This window comes from Papaver somniferum, chromosome 10 (assembly GCF_003573695.1).
Source record: "Papaver somniferum cultivar HN1 chromosome 10, ASM357369v1, whole genome shotgun sequence".
Taxonomy (NCBI): domain Eukaryota; kingdom Viridiplantae; phylum Streptophyta; class Magnoliopsida; order Ranunculales; family Papaveraceae; genus Papaver; species Papaver somniferum.
In genome coordinates this window covers 98,706,077-98,726,573 of record NC_039367.1, presented here as the reverse complement: position 1 = coordinate 98,726,573, position 20,497 = coordinate 98,706,077, and the positions used below count along the sequence as shown (strand labels likewise).

Genomic DNA, 20,497 nt, shown 5'->3' with positions numbered 1-20,497 from the left:
ATCTAGGAAAAGTTATTAGGAGAGATAGAAGAATATGCAACGACTGTTTTCTTCAATGCACCCATTAAACATTCAAGTCCGAAGAAAAGGGAAAAATTGTGTATACATATATCTCACCATTAGACACGTGTATATAGAAAGATACGTGGAAAGCATGCAGGCCAAGACATCAAAATACGATGCACTGCGGAACACCAAATAAACCCCAAGGAGTTACTTTATCTCATCCCCAAAAGAAGCTAAGATCAACGGTCGAGAGAAAGTTAGCTGACACGGACGTGACAGGGGCAGAAGACACTTGTCTGACACGAGCAGGCATCTCAACTACCCTCATTAAACGCTCTGAGCAGTATACGTGTCGATCAACCCGTGGGACGAGCGAGGATGTCTTTGCGTGATCAAGTGGAAAACGCAGACCTCTGCGTGATGGACACAAAACACTAGAAGATAAGGTTCCAACGGCCTTCAGAGAGGGGTCCCACACTCTAACCCTATAAATACCCCCTCTCCACCAAGAGGAAAGAGGATCGGAAAAACCAGGAAGGGAAGGAGAGAGAGATTTCGAGTGTAAGTTAATCCTTTAGAAGAGAAAATATATGTAAGCCCAAAAGTCATTCGACTACTCTTGTAACCGTGAAGAACATAGTGAAACAACAAACCCCGTGGACGTATGCCTTAGTGCTGAACCACGTAAACCTCGGTCTTGTTTATATTTCAGCACTTTATATTTGCCTAACCCGATGGATCTTTACTTGTATGTATTGTTTTCTTTGTTTTTACCTATATCCCGTGCGCAAACGCCCCGCATGGAGTTGTTAGATGAGGCTGTGATAAAACCGAAGGTTTTGAGCCAAGGAATCAACACTAAGATATCATCATCACAAATCACTCTAGATTACGATGATTGGTTGTGAGCATTCGGATGCCTTCGTGATTTGAGTGTTCACAGTGATAATGGTGTTGAGTCCTTCCAGCATCTTTTCATAGATTGTCCAGTGGCTGCTAGTATATGGAATAAAGTGAATCTTAATCTGTATAATTCCATCTGTAATTTGCATGACTGGCTTTGTAACATTCTTAATGCAGGTCATACAGGTTGATCTTAAAAGCTTTGAATATACCTGTTTTATAACTTGGTACATTTGGAAGGTTAGATGTACTAAGAATTTTTAGAATGCTCACTTGAATATCTCTCATATATCTGAAAGTATCGTGAATCATCTTAATGACTGGAATAATTCCTTAGTTACTGTTAACAATTCTACTACTGGCACTGTCAGACATTTATGGAAACCAGCATTGCCTAATGTAGAGAAAATAAATTTTGATGCTTTCTTTATTAATAGCTCTATTCCATCTGGTATTGGACTAACTTTAAGGAATTCTGCAGGGTTCTGCGATGGAGTGCGATGTATCCCTCTCAAAACAGTAGATGCTGAACAAGTTTAGGCATTAGGAGTAATAAAAGCAGTTGTATGGGCCAAGGAAAGAGGGTTTCAAAGGATCCATCTAGAAGGGAACTGTGTGGATGTTGTTAGAGCAATCCAAGGTCATCCTACCTTAGTCAAGTGGACAACAAATAATATTATTAGGAATATTCTCTTTTTATTATCTGATTTTGAACAATGGGAATGTAGCTATGCACACAAAGATGCAAATAGCTTAGCTGATTCTTTGGCTAAATTTGCTAAAACTCAAAGTAGTTTAGTAGATTATTATTCAAACTGGCCTGCTTGGATCAATACATTGATCTTAAGTGACCAAAACAATATTGTTGCTTCTTAATTTATTAATAAATTCTACTTTCCTATTAAAAAAAATAACATTGACTTCTTCGGAAATGACCACCGTATCCTAAAAGATTAGATAACGAGACGTGTCAGACGATTTAAAATGGACAACCACAAATCATTTAGAACATCCACTGATATTTCTATAATACTCACAAGGACATGAGTTCAAATAAATTTCTCTATTCAATAAATTAATTAATTTCAAATTAGTTAATTACATGAGCTCATTGAATTCACCCGTCATTATACCAATGATCAATCGTTTACACTAAACTATACTAATAAATATAGATTGAATATACTGTAGAAAAGAGACCTAACACAATTAAGAATAATTCAGTTGTATTCTCCATTACTTTATCACGAAGCCAAAAGCGTTTTGGCTGGGGCAAGTAAAGCAACGACACTACGTTTAGGACTGGAGTATTTGTGGAACACCACCCTCGGCTTATCTTCAGCTACCCCAGCATGGAAGCTCACCAATAACTTGTAAAATCACCGTGTAAAGTCAAATAAGAAATAAAATGGATGAGTTTGTCTTTTTTGGCAAAAAACATCAAACATGTCTGTCCACAGTGCAGTTATGTTGATCTAGTATGGAAAATGTAAATACAGAGAAAAAGCTTACACTAACTGAGATCCAGTGACCCGTATAAATCTAAAGAGTTTTGTCCCAGAGTGGGGTCTTGTTCAGTCTATATATGTACTGTGCTGCATAGACTGCAAAGGCGGCCAACATCGATGGACGGAACATTACCACCGCGTACTGCGTCAAACCCCATTCTGCCAAGAAAAAAGCCATGTTCTCCATCTGAATTCAAAGAAAATTAAGAATCATAAACTAAGATGCACAAAACTTCCAACAATCAAAAACAGTAAGAGAATGAGCAGCACCCAATCTGAAAGAAAAGGCAAGTCCCTAAACTAGCCACTCATATCACTTGCACAGAAATCTCTATTCTCAGTATCCATTCCGAAATATTTAACAAAAATAAACCAATTCAGTAAGTAATAAATTATAGTTCTATAGACAGAATTCATTCTATTGCAGCATTGGGTCACCATAAACAGAATGCAACTAACGGTATGTACTCTTTGCACAATTATCAAAAGTATGAGTTGCCATATTTTTGACAATTGAATACTGGGAATATGCGTTCAATTTTAATCCTTAATGTCATCTCTCTCCATAATTCACTTGACAACATTTTAAAAAATATTCAGTCCACTGTAAGGTGCATGCCTCTAGAATCATTGTACTAGCTACTCACTCCAGAGTTGCAAATTTATATCTTACGAGTGATTTCAGTGGCTTATTAATGTCTCTAAGATGAAAAACAGGACCACATGTTGTATATACGAATGGACAGATCAACTAAGAAACGTAAGCTAACGAAAAAAAAATTCATTCTATTGAAGCAATGTGTCACCATAAACGTAATGCAATAATCAATTTATAACTGCTGGTACAAACAGAATTAAACCCTTCTTCACTATTCAATAATCAATTTATGTTTCACAATTATCATTTAAATTATCAATAATCAATTTATGTTTCACATTTCAATAATCTGATAGTTTCATACTGCAAAACAAGAATCAAATTTCTATAAACTTGACTCAGATCTCATAAAAACTATGAATTGTACAACCAAAATGACAACATTAGTAGTGTAAAAAGATGCACTTACATTAAAAATTTCAAATCAAATAAATAAGCACACAGACAAGAGAAAAATAGGGCAGAAAAGAATTTACCAGCTGAAGCATGATACTTGATTGCAATTACAAATCATATAAATCGATTTCATCACCTAAAAATTGAAAAATCCCAAATTTATGAACCCTAATTTAGTTTCTCTGAAACCCTAATTCATCTATATAAACCCTAATACAATTTGTATGATACTTTCTGAAACCCTAATTAGGTTACCTAATTTCGATTCGTTAAACGTTCAATTTAAACGGCTATTGAAAAACAAAAAATCAGTCATTCGAAAATCACAAACACTGAAACAAAATCAGGTTTTCAAGAGCTACCTGTTCTTCCCTCTATTCACAACTCAACAGCAATATCAATTTAAGAAAAGCCTCATCTTCAGTTATCAACTATCTTCTCTTCTCGATCTAACTCTCCCATCAACTACTTCTCTTCTCGATCTAACTATCTCTCTCTGTCTCTCGATCTCTTTCACTCTCTCTGACTTTCTTTTTCTTTCTGAAAATTCTTGTGGCTGAAACTCGGTTACGGAGAAGATAAGGAGAAGATGAGATTTTCCCCGCACATGTTATTCACTTGTGTGGTAATTGGACACGTGGAGGTGACACGTATTCTCCAAGATTTTAACACTTGGCCAAAATTACATCATCACCGTTCATTTCTATTGAAGGGTATAATCGGAATTTCCATACACCGTTGACCAATCAACATGCCCATCTTGACTAATTAACTCTAAACTAACAGATTGGGGCATTTTGACTTATTTCTTAACGTCCGGGGCATATCCACAAAATGACAGTGCATTTTGGAGCATTTTGCTTCTTTGCCCTCCTAGAAATTGCAATATTCATGGAGTGTTGGGACCAATCACACAGTTTCTCAATTGTGACAATAAATTTCTAATGGCTCTTGAAGTAGCTGTTGGGAAAATTTTGTTGTACGCAGTGGTTAAGAAAGGTGGATATTTTGATCTTATTCCACTATTAATAAATCTCTAGTCGTCTCCGCGTCTTACTTTAGTTTTTCAACAAGTATTTGGTATGTCGACGGTTTGTAGAGACTTGGACAAAGAAAGGTTTGTGGTAGGCATCCATTTCATAAAGACTAAATTTGAGGAACATATAGAGAAATCACGACCTGGTGGTTTTGTGTTTCCAAAAGTTACAAGCAATCAAACAGCTCTTCTCGATTTCATTTTCTCGGTTAATTTCACCAATTACTACGAACGGGGGAAGTTATTGTTTGATTCAACAAATCTTTCTTGTGAATACTATTTAACCGGACCTGGACGAACTACATACGGGGTAAGGTTTAATAACCTCGCGTTTTTAGGGGCCACTCAATAGAATTTAGGGGCCACTCAATAAAACAAAAAAGGTCACCCAAAGGGAAAATGTAGCCATTCCTTATCTCGCGTAATTCGTAATGGCAAAATTACCCTTATATATTCGGAGGATATGATAACATTTTTATTCTCCGATTGCAATCGGAAGCCAAAATATTACCCAGACTTCCGATTGTAATCGGTGCAGTATTACAATGATTTCTGTTTCATTTTTTCCATTTCTTTTTCATTTTTGAGTTGTTAGAGTTATAGAGAAGAAGGTGAAGGAAAAAAGGGAAAATCCATTTTATCACTACAAAAATGGATGGATATGAAGAAAAAGGTGAGAATCATGGCGAAGAACAAAATGTTGAGGGTTCACGACCGTTTAGAGAAGACGATTTGGGGTATATGTTGAATGATCCAAACTTTTGTGGAGAGGAAAACCTAGACGACCCTTTCATGGAAGAAAATGGAGAATCGCCTGATATTGAAGCTAACGATGCATGTAAAACACATGTATTGTGTTAAGAAACTCAAATACTCGATTTGCATGCGTTTGTGTGCTTTTGTAAACAAGAAAAACCGATTATTGCATGCATTGAATACCATGAACTACCCAGATTCGTTAGATAATTTCTCGAATAAACTTACGAATATAACACACTGAGTACCAAATATGTATATTCGATAGTTCCAAGATAGTAGTTTACTGCCGAATATGAGAAAAAACCTCAAACTGGTTTTCCAAAAAAATCTACATTCGGTAGTTATGTAGAGTTATTTACCCCCGAATGGCCCCAAAAACGAATTCCTCAAAAATTTCAAAACTCAGTATTCTTATCCTTTACAATCGGTAGTAGTTTAACATTATTTGACTGCCGAATATAACAGTGGCCTCAAAATAAAATTTCCGAAAACTTGAAAATCGGATGTTTATCGATTAAAGTTATCTCCCGGTTATTTATATTCGGTTGTTTTACTATATATTTTAGCTTCCGATTATATCATTTTTTGCACTCAGTAAACTGTGTACATTCATTTGCATAAATCGGGTGTTTTGGGTAACCGATAGGATTCCGAATATAGTATATTCGGCAGTTTGACTTATTTAATAACCTCCGATTATTGTATAATAATTTGTTGCTTTCATATGCAGGCCGTTGAAGAGTTGGTTGATGATTTCTATTTGAGGCCCGACACTTCCCTATACTATGCAAACGATTTGGTATACTCATTACTACTTCTTTTTTTTTCGAAATTTATATGTTAAATGGTTATGCTTATTAGATTTGTTTTGTTTTATACACGTTTAGACATTTGGAAGTAAGAAAGAGGCAAAGGAATGGCTTATGAACAAGGCAAAAGATAACATGTGCGTGGTAGTTCAAAATAATCATGTTAGTGACACTCGATTTGAAATGATTTGTGAGCGAGGTGGACGCGAAAGAGTCACGAGGGAAAGAATAGTAAGTACGTACGGAAGACGAATAGGAAATACCGAAGCAATACCGGAACAAAAGTATTATAACACTTCAATCCGATTAATCATATTCGGGAATTCCATATTTTATCAAACCGCCGATTAATATTAAAAATTTGAATTTACAGCACTCAAACATCACATGTTATTCTTTTTTCCCAGTCCGAGATGCAACAATCAACGCGGCTTCGAAATGTAGAAACGACTCTCCTCTCCACTTGGAATAAGCATCTTGTGCCGCAAACCTGTCGTCTCTGTGCCTAGCAAGAATACGGTTGTACTCGGTGCACAATTTTATAACATGGTGCACCCTTGAAGAAACATGGGATGGTTCATAATTGTGGCGTGGCTTCTTGTACTTACCAACAAAAGGACCCAATGAAACGTTAATCCAAAATATAAGATCGTCCTGTTGTTCTTTGGGTAGATCTTTCACAATGTAATAATTTTTTATCCATTCGGTTTCTTCCTCAACTTGTTTTAATCTTTCTCTTTGATGGAATTGTTCTTGACCTCGCTTCTTAGCCTTGATTTCCTCTTCCTCCTCCTTCGTTTCCACTAACGATGGTTTAATTTTTTTGGGTTGTTTGTTCCTTTTTTTGTATTTCTTCTTCCATTGCTGCAATTGATGTAGTTGTTCGCTTGCATCTTCGAAGTATGTTGTCGATTGATGATGGACTTTCCATTGAAAAGGTTTTTCATTCTGATTTTTTACTCAATAATAACTGAGAGGGGTTACCCTCCTTATATAGATTAGAGTTCCAACGGCTCTAATTTTTGAAAATATGGCCGTTGAGGTTTCTGAAAATATGGTCGTTGAGGTTTCGTATCAATGATGCACTACAATCGGTTGCTAAACACGACTATATTATTCGGAGGCTAATTTTTTTTTTTGTAAAGTCTCGAATGTACGATGGCCCAAAAATCAGAATTTAGGAAAAACTGATACTTTTCAAATTTTGAACTTGCAATAATCGGAAGTCAACTTAGTTACCCAAACTTTCGAATATGGGTTGTATAACCTTCTATATTGGCCCTTGGAACCACCTAGAGCCATGGCATGGTTTGTTTTGAACTTTTTATATTCGGAGGATAATTTTTTTTGTAAAGTCCCGAATGTACGATGGCCCAAAAATCAGAATTTGGGAAAAACTGATACTTTTCAAATTTTGAACTTGCAATAATCGGAAGTCAACTCAGTTACCCAAACTTCCGAATATGGGTTGTCTAACCTTCTATATTGGCCCTTGGAACCACCTAGAGCCATGGCATGGTTTGTTTTGAACTTGTAATATTCGGAGGATAATATTTTTTTGTAAAGTCCCGAATGTACGATGGCCCAAAAATCAGAATTTGGGAAAAACTGATACTTTTCAAATTTTGAACTTGCAATAATCGGAAGTCAACTCAGTTACCCAAACTTCCGAATATGGGTTGTCTAACCTACTATATTGGCCCTTGGAACTACCTAGAGCCATGGCATGTTTTGTTTTGAACTTGTAATATTCGGTGGATAATTTTTTTTTGTAAAGTCCCGAATGTACGATGGCCCAAAAATCAGAATTTGGGAAAAACTGATACTTTTCAAATTTTGAACTTGCAATAATCGGAAGTCAACTCAGTTACCCAAACTTCCGAATATGGGTGGTCTAACCTTCTATATTGGCCCTTGGAACCACCTAGAGCCATGGCATGGTTTGTTTTGAACTTGTAATATTCAGATGATAATTTTTTTTTGTAAAGTCCCGAATGTACGATGACCCAAAAATCAGAATTTGGGAAAAACTGATACTTTTCAAATTTTGAACTTGCAATAATCGGAAGTCAACTCAGTTACCCAAACTTCCGAATATGGGTTGTCTAACCTTCTATATTGGCCCTTGGAACCACCTAGAGCCATGTCATGGTTTGTTTTGAACTTGTAATATTCAGAGGATAGTTTTTTTTTGTAAATTCCTGAATGTACGATGGCCCAAAAATCAGAATTTTGGAAAAACTGATACTTTTCAAATTTTGAACTTGCAATAATCGGAAGTCAACTCAGTTACCCAAACTTCCGAATATGGGTTGTCTAACCTTCTATATTGGCCCTTGTAAAGTCCCGAATGTACAACACAAATCATTGTCATTTATCTGCTCTTCTTTACTTTACGACCGTGACTACTTCCCAATCCTGCACGTTCACGGGTTTGAGCACCTTCAGTTGGAGCAGCTTCAGTTGGAGCACCTTCAGCGCTCGATGAAGCTCGAGTTCTTTTACCCGTCTTTGATACTGCCACCTTGGGCGGATGCCTCTTCGTGACTTTCTCCCCAAACTGGGCAGCATAATCTTCGTTATCCATATTATCAACTAGGTCTCTAGCCTCTTTGATCTTCTCAGCTGGCATGGGATCTACGCTCTTCAGGCATGCAGTTAACATTTTGGAAACACGCTTGAACCTATTCACCTGTTTTTTATATGTAATGACATAACATCAAACAGTAATTACCTAAGATTTATAGGAATAATATAAAATGAATAAAAATATAAGAACACGCACCAGTCTATCATGGAGAGGATCCAAAAGTTGTATAAGGTTGGCGTCGATCCGGTTGCCAGAAGTATTGGGGAATATGACACATCCCAATACACAAAGGAGATATGCGGTGGCAGCGTGGTTCACTTGCTCATCAGTTAACGTTCCATTCTTTTCCTTCTCCAAGGTGCCTCGGAACATATTCATCAAAGCTGTAATGTTGATCTGTCTTGTTCTGTAACTTTCATGCCTCCTAAAATCTGCTGTTGTTGTCTCTTCATCCCAACCTAAGCACTTTTTAGTTAGATCATAAAGGTGTGCCCAACTTAACTGCTTTGTGTAGTTAAACTTCACAGCTGTGCCTTGGTCGGGAAGGTTAAGAATCTGCACAACATCATCCGGGGTAATCGTCATCTCCCCAAACGGCATATGGAAAGTATCGGTCTTAGGATACATTCTCTCCACGAACGCCGATATGGCCACACGATCATGTTCCAACAATGAATTCTCGGCGGCATTAGCTAACCCCGAGTTGGAAACAATTGACTTGAACCTTTCACATTCACCGGATAAAGGCCACGCAAGCATTTTCGTTGGTGCGGCGGTAGGTTTGAGTAGACGGACCGCATCTTGATGATCCTATTAAAGTACATAAAAAAATCCTTAATACAAATATTACGATATAACACATAGAAAATACATTAATAAAAAATAGTAATTTTATTACCTCAGTTTCGTATATTTCTCTGGCCCATGAGTCTTTGTATCCAAATAGCAATTTTCCTCCATCCGCCGGTAGCCCAAGGATTGTACCTGCTGGAATACCCTTCTTCTTCAAGTGCTGAGGGACAAGATGTGATGCTTTCTTATCAATATCCTTCTTTACACCATCTTTTCCTTTTTTGGCTTTTTGGGTACCACTTGGTTGTCCTTCTTCTTCTACTCTTGGCACTGGATCAACTGGTTCAATTTCATGGTGGGGTGTAACTTGTGGAGCAGTTGGTTCTGCACTTTGTTGAGCGGCTTGTTCAACACTTGGTTGCACCCCTTGTTCACTGCCTTGTTGTTCTGCACTTTGTTCAGCACTTTGTTGCACTCCTTGTTGACTGCTTTGTTCTTGTAAGCTTTGTTGAGCACTTGAATTATCTTTGGCACTCCTTTCCCTCCTAACACTAGCCGTCACTTTCTTCCTCCTTTCTCGACTTTGTCTAAACAACAAAGAAAGGAACAATATTTACAAACTATACAATCAGAAGACAAAGTATGGAAATATAACCCGAATGTACACATTCGGACGTAAGAAGACACATACTGTTCCCGAATACAAAACAATCGAAAGCTAACTAAATATATTTACAACCGAATATGCATCAATTGGAGTTCAGAAGCTCTAAATTTTTCATCCTACACAATCGGAAGACAAAGTACACAACTATAACCCGAATGAACAAATTCGGAAGTAAGAATTTCCCCGAATGAAAAAGAATCGGAATATAACTAAACATGTTTACAACTGAATATTCATCAACTGGAGTTCAGAAACTCTAAAATTTTATCCTACACAATCGGAGGTATAAAACATTATATTGTCTTCCGAATAAATACTGGCCCCAAAATGGGATTTTTCCTATATCAGAAATTTTGAGATTTTTTCAATATATATATATATTCGGTAGTGAGTGTACTTCCGAACTGTGTGTCTACTTAAATATATTCGGGAGCCAAAAAAATCATTAAACTACCGATTATTACCAGTTTGTATCCAGGAAGATATGGCCAACAATATTCGGCCGATAACCATCAAATATTTCTCCCGAATACTGTCGATGTTCTTGAGAAATGAAGAACACGACTATATTCGGAAGTAAATAAGCATGAATATCGCCCGAATCTGGATAAATAACCGAAAACCCTAGAATTTTTTTTTCTCGATTCGTCGAATTAAAGCGAAATAAACCCCAAAAATGATAGATTCTTACCTAATTGGGGCCATTTGAAGTTGACGAAGTGTTTGACTATCGAAATCGCAACCACCGACTACATCGACGGGTACTTCTTCTTCGCGTTCTTCTTCATTTGCAGCAACAATTTCTTTATTTCTTGCTAAAATCCCAATCTTTGGATCGATACCCCGAGCAACGTTTTTGGTTCTAGGTCTGTGGGTTTCATTTCCCTTATCCATTCTTTTATAAACGAATCGACGATGTTTTGATTTTACGGTTCGCGACGATGTTTCGGTTGAACACAAGAACGAGGGAAAGTTTTTTTTTCTTCCACAATCGGAAGATAATATGAAACTGGAAGAAGAAGAGTTGAAATGAGTAGAATTTTTTTTGATTTGGTTTTTATACAGTTTTAACAGAAGGGCATTTATGTAACTTCAATATCATATAAGGTACCCCTTAACTAGATTCTTTGGCTGGGTATAAATTGATGGCCCCTAAATCCTTTCCTGTGGCCCCTAAAAACGCGAGGTTTAATAACATCATCCATTCCACTTTCTTTCTGCGACTTGCTGCTACATTATTGTTTGGGACACTACTGGATAGCTCAATTGACGCTAGACGCTATGTTGAAGACATGCGACTTGGTTGGTGGATTCTATTCCAAAATAGAAATGTTGGTACTAAACTCTTGGGAATTTCCCGATTCTTGAACAAGAGAATAACTGATGACCATGAAAAGGCAGGCCATTTAAACATCAAACGGTGGTTTAGACTGTTATCTATTCCCATGGAAATTATGTCCAACTTTTGGTTAAAAGTCATGGTTGCAGCCCAAAAGGATTCGGCGACTACGAATATTATTCTACGGATAATAAACGGGAAAGAACGGTCTGTAATTTCTGGACAAGTTGAATAATTTATTAAAAGATGCCATCTTCAAGAATAATTGGCAGTGCATATTTTCACTATATGTTATTCGAAGGAGTCAAGAGCTACAAGAAAGTCAAGATATGTTTTTTATTTTTGATCAGGGCAAAACAAAGGAGATGCAGTTTCAACTAGATGGACTTATTGCGAAATATACATTTTGGATCAACCAAATAGAACAAAGTACATAATTTAGTGACAGCCACTCGCAAGATTTACATCTTTACCGTCGCCAATGATGGGACTTTTGTCTTTGATCGTGGGAAAGTTAAGCACAACTCTTATAAAGCTTTGAGACACATTTCTTGGATGATTGGATTTATGATCTCTAGAGCTATGAGATTTGTGTTTGATCGTGGTAAACTAAACATGTACATTTTTCATGGAGGAAAAGAGCTCGTATTCTTTGATGACAACTCGAAATATAGAGCAATATATGGAGAGAATGAAGTTTTGCTTATTAGCTAACTCGAATGCGAGTTTCTTTCAAGAAGGGGGACTGATGTAGGACATCTTCCTATAACGTGTCAGCTTTTATAGTTGATCCCTCTTCGTCTGTATCAACAATAATTGTTGATCCCTTGCGTCTGTATCAACAATCATTGGTGATCCCTTGCGTTTGTTTTAGTTTACTTGCTTTGCAAGTCCTTTACTTTCCTAGTTTAGATAGAATTCCTTTTCTTTCTTTTAGTCGATTCTTGTAGAACCTATATAAAGGCTATGCCTTCTTGTTTAGAATACATTCAATTATTCAATCAATTATCAATATTATTATTATCTTTATCAAACCCTAAAGTCTTGATCCTAGAATCAGATTTTATTAAGTTTCTGACGGAACTTAAACTCTTTTCTCATCACTAGCAACTAGTTTGCTTTCACATCTATCAATCCTGGTTTGTGCTACATTAGAGAGGCAGAGTGAGACATGGTGGCTGTTGTTTATCTGAGATGTAGAAATCAGAGAATCGATGAAAAATGGAGAGGGATTTCAAGTTTTGTTGTTGCAGATGGTGTTGAGAAGAAGATGAATTAGATCCAGAAGAATTAGGGTTTGTTTGAAATGGCAATAAAATTGTGTTGTTTTGCTTGGGGTTTCGATCAGATACAGACATTGAGAAGACAAAGAAGGATAGGGTGAAGATTGTAGTATCTGTTGGTGATCGATTTGAGGTTGAATTCAGATGAACATATAAGATGGGTTTTCGCCTGAATTGATACTGTATATGAAGAAAAGAAGGAATTGGTTGTGTCTAAACTGGAGTTAGGGTTTTTTAACCATTGTTAGAAGGAAGGAATTGACTAAAGAACTGAAGGTGCTGGTTATGGTTAGAAAATGATGATGTGGAATTGACCTGAGAAGATTGAGAAGGCCGGAGCTGAACTGGTGTTGTGATCTGGTAAGAATGACTATGCTCATAGAATTAAGCAAGCTGATGGCATTGAAGAGAAGCTACCGAGTAGTCAAGGCTGGTGTTGCTGTTGTGAGTTATGCAGTAGCAGGTTGCAGGGAAGACAATGGATTGCAGGCGTCATTGGCCTGAGATGGAGTAGATGGTACTTGTGGTATGAAGACAGAGGTGTTGATGCTATTCAAGCTGAGAAGAATGAATGCAGAAAATTGCAGGTGTTGTTCAATGCTATGATGGTTATTGTGAATGATTAGATGAATGCTCAGGTGATGCTGCTGAAATACCTAGATGTATGTTAGGGCCAAGAAGCTACAGATGGTCTTATTAAGTTGCAGTTGTAGGTTCAATCTGTAGTAGATGATGAGAAATTGCAGATGCAATACAGAGTTGGGGATGGAGCTGACAGTTATGATTACATGAGATGTTGTTGTTGTTGGAGTTGAGATGGTTTGAGCAGATGCTCTGTAAGGGAATGAAATGGGTATGCTGTAGTGAATTGTACTAGAAGAATGAGGAGATGTAGGTGCAGTGAGCTGGATGAATCAAACAGAGTGCAGTTGAAGCAATGAAATGAATGGAGATTGGCTCAAGTACCGAGATGTTGATGCTAATGGTTTTTGCTAGTCTGGTGCTGAAGGCAGTGGTGCTAAATGGAGGAGAACAAGCATTGCAGGTGATGGAATGGGAATCTTTCAGTTGTACAAAATTGACAAAGAGAGTGTATGGCCTGAGATGTGCAACAGATGCTGCAACCAAATCTGCAGAAACTATGCAGAAACGCAGCGAGAATGGTGAGTCGGTGAGCCTAAACCGGGATACCGGATTTCAGATATTATAGTGTGGATCATAATATTTCAGTGAATCGTGAACGGGGTACGAGTTGGATGCGAAAGTTGACTGCTGGATATATGAGTTTGGAGTCGCGCTTTTGGGCACATGCACGTTTCCGCAAGAACAAAGAATTGGCTTGATGAGTTCTATGAATGTGTGAATTGAAGAAAAGGAGAGTTGAGTTACTGGAAGTATATGATTCCCTGGTGACAGTTTCAGTAGCTGGAGACAAGTTCAGGTAGCCAGAGACAGTTTTCCGGTGCAGGATTCCGATATCAATGACCGGATTCTGGTGGTGACGTCAGCAATCCGGCGACTAGTTTTGGACCCAGAATTTCCAGAAGAGATGTTTTAACACATGGGATTGGTGGACATATTGTTATTGGACTTTGGAGATTGGACCTGATCTTAGAAGTTGGAGAAAAGCTACAAAAAGGAAAAGTTCTTCTTCTTTTGGATATCACGTATTCTACTACTTGATATTTTGGAGAGAGGCGGAAACAACTCTAGGGTTTGCTTTCGTTATTTATGTTTTATTTTATTTATTTTAATATTATGATGATGAACTCAAAATCTATGAGTAGCTAAACACATACTATTGGTTAAGGGTTAAGTTTATTTCTCAACATGATATTTGAATCAATGAATTAGTTTTGTCTCAACTTTATTGCTTATTGTTAGAGCATTGCTCGGTCGAACTCGCATGCATTGCTATCTTAAGCATGTTTGTCAATGTTAGTGATCAAAACTATATGTCTTGATTTCTAGTATACTTATGACTAAGTCTCGGTCTAGGATAGTTAGGAATAGTTGAGCTCCAGACTCCATGGCGATTATCTTACGAAGACGAAGAACTACTCAAGGAACCAGTGGAACTTCATCCGACCAAAAGGCATGTGGATACTTGAACTTATCTGTCACTCAAAAGTCTATCTACTCTATCTCCTACTCTTGAGACAAAAGTCATATAAGTATGATAGTTTTCATACATACACATTTGCTATTTCGAGCCGAGTTTACTCGCCTATCTTTTTCTCGAAATATGTGTTGGTAAGATTTTGCTTTAACCATTTTCATCTTTACCCGTGACAAAAGTCATGATGACGTTTCAATCTTAAACATAGCTTTCATGACAATAGTCGATTCTTTATGTCTAACGACTATTATAACAATATAGAAGAATGTTTCAATGATTGAAAAGTAGAGTTGAGATTACGTAATCATGTATGGATATAAGCATATATAGTGTGTTCGCACATTAGTGTATAAATCCATGTGCCGGAAACCAAGTGTGTGCATATGTGTGCATCAGGTATTGGTGAAAGAGACAGGTTAGGTACGCGTACCCGTACGCATACTGGCGGAAGTTTTCATACCGAAAATCTATGTTGTAGTTTGTGAAGTTTTAAAACTGAAAAACCAGTCACCTAGGTATGCGTACCCGTACGCGCACCCACGGAAGTTTTCAAACCGAAAATTTATGTTGAGTTTTCAAACTCAAGTCCGGTTGCTATGGTACACGTACCCGTACGCGTACCTAAGCTGATTATATTTCTCAAATCGGTAGTTTCATGAACTTAAATAATAAATCTATAAGGAATACAATCTTTGCAAATCGTGGCTATATTGTTCATGATTTGATTCAAGTGAATCAAACCGATTTTGTTTCAATTGTGTCTATGTATAAAGATCTAAGCAATTGAAAAACTCTTGAACTAGTTCTTATGAGTCATTTGAACTAGTTATGAGAAAGATGAATACGGTCAATATGAAAGTGCTCATATGGCTAACCATTGTTTAACTATTTGTGAACCAACCAAGTGTACACGTTTAGGTACGGTTACTCAAACCTAAATGAATACATTTTATTTGTGTGTGAAAAAACAATCTAAGTTTCGATCTAACGTTGAAAGATATTAGCTTGGGTAAATCGGGTTTTTCATCTAACGGTGAATATTGAATGCTTTGTCACCAAGGTAACTTGGATTGCAAACCCTGATTTGAAACTATATAAGGGAGACCTCTAGCAACTGGAAAAACTAATTTCCACACCTCCTGTGTGATACTAGTTGGATTTCTAGAGTCTATTCTCCTTTAACCGTAGGTTTCTTCTCGATACCCTGTCGGTTAACAAATTGAAGACTTCATTGGGATTGTGAAGCCAGACGAAACTACTTCTCTTGTAGTTGAGCGATCTGATCTTTCCATTTTCTATCGTACGAGTTCAATTGTAAGATTGGCTTGAGATTATATCTCCGATAGGGCAAGACAAAAAGAAATCACAAACATCTTCGTCTCATCGTTTGAGATTCCGCAATATCTAGTTTAGATACCATACGATTTAGATTATTGTGAGGTGATTGATAATTCTAGGTTGTTTTCAGGAATATAAGTCCGGGTTATCGGTTATTAACTGATACAATTTTTTTTTATTAAAGTCTTCGACTTTGGGTCGTAACAACTCTTGGTTGTGGGTGAGATCAGCTAAGGGAACCAAGTGCGTAGTATCCTGCTGGGATCAGAGACGTAAGAAGCGCAACTGTACCTTGAATCAGTGTGATATTGATTAGGGTTCAACTACAGTCCAGACCGAAGTTAGTTTGTAGTAGGATAGCGTCTGTAGCGGCTTAATACAATGTGGTGTTCAATCTGGACTAGGTCCCGGGGTTTTTCTGCATTTGCGGTTTCCTCGTTAACAAAATTTCTGGTGTCTGTGTTATTTCTATTCCTCATTATATTTTGTTATACAATTGAAATATCACAGGTTGTGCGTTTGTATCGACCAATTGTGAAATCCGACCTTTGGTTATTGATTGGAAATTTATTGATCCTTGGATATTGGTCTTTGGTACCATCCAAGTTTATTATCCTTGTATTTGATAAAGACTCGCAGATTTCTATTTACTTGAGTAAAATCAAATCAAGAGAGAGATATTAACTCATCGATACACTTTTCTCTAGATTGAGTCTGACTGTCTAGTTGATTCTATAGAAAGTATATTGGAGTTAGTCCATACAGATTGCTAATCGAAATATTGGGTGTGGTTGTTAGACTCCTCGCCTTTTCAATTGGTATCAGAGCAGGCAAACACGTTTAAAGGCCTTAACAGTATGTGTTTGTAGCAATCTGATTCTGTGGACAAAGTAGTATCTCCTATCTACGCATAGTCTATGTCTTCCCATACCTTTGACTATGTCAAGTGTCTTGGTTTTTCCTCAAAGGATAATTCCTTAGTTGATTCTTCCGAATCCAGAGTTACAAGGTGTCAGAGGAAGAAAGGAATAACACCGGAACTAAAGAAAATCCAACTGAGACAATTGATTTTCATAATCATTCTCAACTCTTGGATGAATTTGAGAAGTCTCTTAGTCGAGAACGTGAAATCTGTAAGATTATTGAGTCATTCTCTAACAATATTAAAAAACTCACTCAGGAGAATATGCTATAACAAGAAAAGATTAGTATCCTTGAGAATATTATTAGAGAGGGAACAATTAGAGAAAAATGTTTGATTGTGACACACTTATCTGATCTGAACAAACTTCGTGTTGAAACAGAGAATATTGCTGCATCCCTTCACCTAGCCCAAAAACAGTCTGTCTCCTTAACTAAGGAAAACACTGTAATGAGAAATTCTTCTGTGTCACATGCTGTGTTACCTGACATGAAGAAAAACTCACCAAAGGAAGTCCCTGCAAAATATAAATGGAAAACTTCCAAACGGGACATGGGTTTGAATCAGATATCCTTCAACAGTTCTCTTCCACGAAATTGTTCCTTCTATGGGAAAAGGAATCATAGTGCTAAACATTGTTTTGCTAGGAAGAAACAGATCTCCGATCTTCAAAATCTTCTTCTATTTACCGTCAACCGAGTTAATCATCTGGCGGCATCAACAATGGATCTCACTCCCACAGAAAACCAGAATTCTCATAAAAATATTTTTAAAGATCACTCTTTTCAAAACCTTTACCGGAATCGTGTTTTTACTCATGGTGCAAACTACATCACAAGAACACGACTTCCCGGTGTCTATGAGAATAAAACTGGTAGATCTAAATCTAGAAGGTGGAGACCTATCTCAGTTAATCCCCTAGAACCAATTTCTAGAGGTCCTAAACTTAGTCATCAAAAGGTTCCATTTAATGGATTCTCTCAAAGGACTGTAAGAAACTCTTATGGAGTTAAAAATAGTCAAAGAGAGAAAAGGAATACAAAAAGCAGACTGACTGGTGATATCCCTATATCTCTAAACACTCATGGTGAGATTATGTCTCATCCTGTTACCTAACTATAGGTATTCACATCCTTGTGTCTAACTTGAGAGTCACAAGGATGTCTGTTTATGAGATGCTCAAGTCTTAAGGACGATTATCATCCATCCTGTTGATGTTTATTTTACAAGTTGAGTTTTTCTACTACTTTATCTGTATCTAATGTATCTCTTTTTCTCTATCTAAATTTTTAGATATTGAGCCGTGTTAAAAGAGACATTTTGAGAAATAACTTGTATTTCCTTTTGGGTCCTTCTTGTTTCTAATATATTCTCCAGGTCCATGAACGTCGAAGTCTTCTCTAAGGAAATCTAGGGTTTCTATCAAGAGTGTCTCCCTTGATTGACAACATATATATACATTGTATGTGTTTACCCTATTCCTAGAAAAATGTGTCTATGGGAACCTCTGTTGAACCTCAAAAAGAAGTAATCATTGAGATGGAAGAAGACTTCAAAGGATGTGATTCAGCTCAAGATCTGATTCTGAAAAAGATGCTTGAAAGAAAAGAGTATAACTACTGGATAAGAGAATATGTCAAGGATTTAACGAGCTTGCTAACCTTGAATTGCTGATAAACCAACTCATTGATGGACAAGAGAAAATCCTTGAAAATCAAAACATCTTGATCAGAAACCAGAAGAAGGTCATCCTTGATTGCGTCAAAGCCAAGCATCTTGCTCGCATTGTTGACCGAAAAACTAATGTTCTAACTCATGAACATGGCGTCTCCATGGTCAAGAAAATCAAGGATATCAGTGACTCCTATTTTGATGGACCTTTTCAAAGGTATGAAATAATCAAAGAAAACTGAGATATGTGTCTAGTAAATCTTCTATTTTCTTGTTTGTCTAGAAGAATAACTAAAGTTTGGAATAGCCATTATTGTGAGTACACAGCTATGTCCAATGTTTTTCATCTTCATGTTTTTATATTTATTTATTTAAATTCTAAAGTTGGTTTGGAAGATGATGATTGCAATTTTAATCTTTATGATTTTATATATTGCAATGTGTTATGGGATATGTGTGTTTGCGTCCGTGAACTATTATTGTCCCATACGACGTCAAAAGTTATCTCGTTTATATGTCAATATGCAAGTATTGATACAAGATCGATGAATTTTTGACAAACAAAAGTTAAGCCTATTATGTCAATCTTTGATGAAAGATGGGTTAAAATCTTTTGTTTACAAAGATTATGTCTATTATATGTCGTTATGCAAATAGTGATGAATATATAATGAATCTTTGTATATGTCGCAGTATTGATCTTTTCCTGATCCATATCTCATGTGTATACTGCAATGCTCCATAAGGTTTTCTTGTGTTGAGCATAAAACGATTGAGTTAATCATTCTTTTCTGGTTAACATAGTCCTAGCTCCGTAAGTTCATTTATGTTGAGCATGATCAATTAAATTGATCACTTTTGTGTTTAATTTGATTGTGTATTCCGATTAAATTGATCATGGGTTTACTTGTGGTTAGTTTAATTGAGAATTTTGGATATAGGAAATCATTTCATTATGGTTTTTGGTGTCCAATAAAATCCTTCTTTTCTTGTAAAAGTAAGTCGCTCTTGTTGTTCTCTCGGGAATGACATCAAATGGGGGAGAGTTCTTTTGAACTTGCGCTTAATTTCCATATCTTTGTGGGGAGTGCGACTGTGGAATTATTTAGGGTTTATCTTGTATCTTTATAAACTCCTTGATGAATGCATTTAGCTTCGGCTCTATGATTGCATCTAAATAAGTTGATAAGTACTTTTCTTTGGTCTTGAAGTGTCTTCGTGGAAATTTCATTAGGATCCCGTTTTCGTACCTTTGCCAATTTTATTGACAAAAAGGAGGAGAATTAATATGTAGTTCACACTACAAATACATATGATTTACGTGTTTTACGGGGTAAGGGGGAGTGGTTTTCATGTTGAGACGAAAGTATTGACTAAGGGGGAGTGATACATATCACCATAGTATTGTTGTCGAAGTTGTGATATAAGAACTTTGATGCTGTGTAATAATACTATGACACTGTATAACAATGATCGAGAGCTTTTGTTTACTCATTGTTAGGGCTACGGAACTTCAACAACTATGATGCTGAATTGAACATCTATGGAATCATGGAGTACTTGGAAAAGACGCAGTTTTCGAGTAATGTTGAAGCACCAAGGAGATAAAGCATGTGGACAAGAAGCTACAAAGTTTTATCTATTTTGTAATCCATGTGTATTGATAGTTTTATCACTAAAATTGACAAAGGGGAAGATTGT

General features: G+C 36.7%; 1 long non-coding RNA gene across 2 annotated transcripts; it reads right to left on the bottom strand.

Moving 5' to 3' along the window:
- Window positions 1-1,953: 1,953 nt before the first annotated feature.
- Window positions 1,954-4,037, bottom strand: LOC113316967. 2 transcript variants are annotated; one of them, XR_003343141.1, is made up of 3 exons: window positions 3,834-4,037; window positions 2,422-2,604; window positions 1,954-2,279 (listed from the first exon to the last, which is right to left on the bottom strand). It is a non-coding gene; the product is annotated as an uncharacterized LOC113316967 (long non-coding RNA). The 2 variants fall into 2 exon arrangements; XR_003343140.1 differs by having other exon boundaries at window positions 1,954-2,604.
- Window positions 4,038-20,497: the final 16,460 nt, after the last annotated feature.